At 25.5% G+C, this 1032-nt stretch overlaps 1 protein-coding gene across 1 annotated transcript in view; it reads right to left on the bottom strand.

Moving 5' to 3' along the window:
• The window catches only part of LOC102671492, a 16382-nt gene continuing 15350 nt past the window's right edge, over positions 1-1032 (bottom strand). The window contains exon 11 of the mRNA XM_031511719.1: positions 1-890. The gene's annotated coding sequence lies outside the window, so the exon portion shown is untranslated. The remainder of the gene's footprint in view (positions 891-1032) is intronic.

The following is a 1032-nucleotide window of genomic DNA, read 5'->3' as shown; positions in this document are numbered from 1 at the left end:
TTTTTTTTTTTTTTTTTTTTTTTTTTTTTTTTTTTTTACATCACTTTAGCTGTACAGGAAGATAAGAACTTACATTTAGACAATAACATTAACTTGATTTTTTCTTGTCGACTCGCTCCGCTGGAAACTCGTCGGATTATGCTGAAAAAGTTTTAGGATTATTCGTTGAGCGATTTAAATGGGAGTCGAAAAATTTTAAATGTACATTATTTACAAGTCATTGAGTGATCAGAATGGAAGAAGATAGACAACGAAAGTTAGAAAAACAGATAAATTCGTAAGGGCGTCTACTAGTAAAACGTATGTCAACGTATGTAAGATATTGGGTTTTTAAATTTAACTTTTGTTTGCATTTTGTTATTGCTAATGACACAATAAGATTTATTTGGACGAAGTATTTTCAGAACAGAAATTTGAATTTTCGAGGAGCAGCAATTGTACTTAGATTGTCTATATTACCTTTCACTTTGCGCAAACAGTATATTCAAAGTGAAAGGTATTATTTGAAATCGTTCAAGTTACAGCGGGCGATTTCTTCGACATGTAAGTCAATTAGAAATTGCTTAGAAAAACAATGATGAGAATTATGAAAAATGATCGACGTGTGCACGAGGTAGAGTTTTACTAATCGATGACAGAATAAGAAAATGAAGAAGATAATTATCTTACAATAATACGTTCAAAACGAAGCAATTAATACAATTTACAATTGGATTATAAGAAAAATAATAAATTTAATACGCTTATGTCGTACTTCATTTCTCCTTTTTTATCATTTCCATTTTTTCTTTCAAGTTATTTTTGTTTCCTTCCTTCCTTCCTTTCTTCCTTCCTTCCTTCCTTTATTATTATTATTATTATTATTATTATTATCATTATCATTATCATTACCATTATCATTACCATTATCATTATTAATATTATCATTATTATTATTAATATTATTATTATTAGTATTAATATTGTTATTGTTATTATTATTATTATTATTATTATTATTATTAATATTAATATTATTAATATTATTATTAT

Source organism: Apis dorsata, unplaced genomic scaffold (genome assembly GCF_000469605.1).
Source record: "Apis dorsata unplaced genomic scaffold, Apis dorsata 1.3 scaffold_344, whole genome shotgun sequence".
Lineage (NCBI taxonomy): Eukaryota > Metazoa > Arthropoda > Insecta > Hymenoptera > Apidae > Apis > Apis dorsata.
Note: the sequence above shows the minus strand (reverse complement) of the source record. Positions and strands in the feature narration are given on the sequence as shown.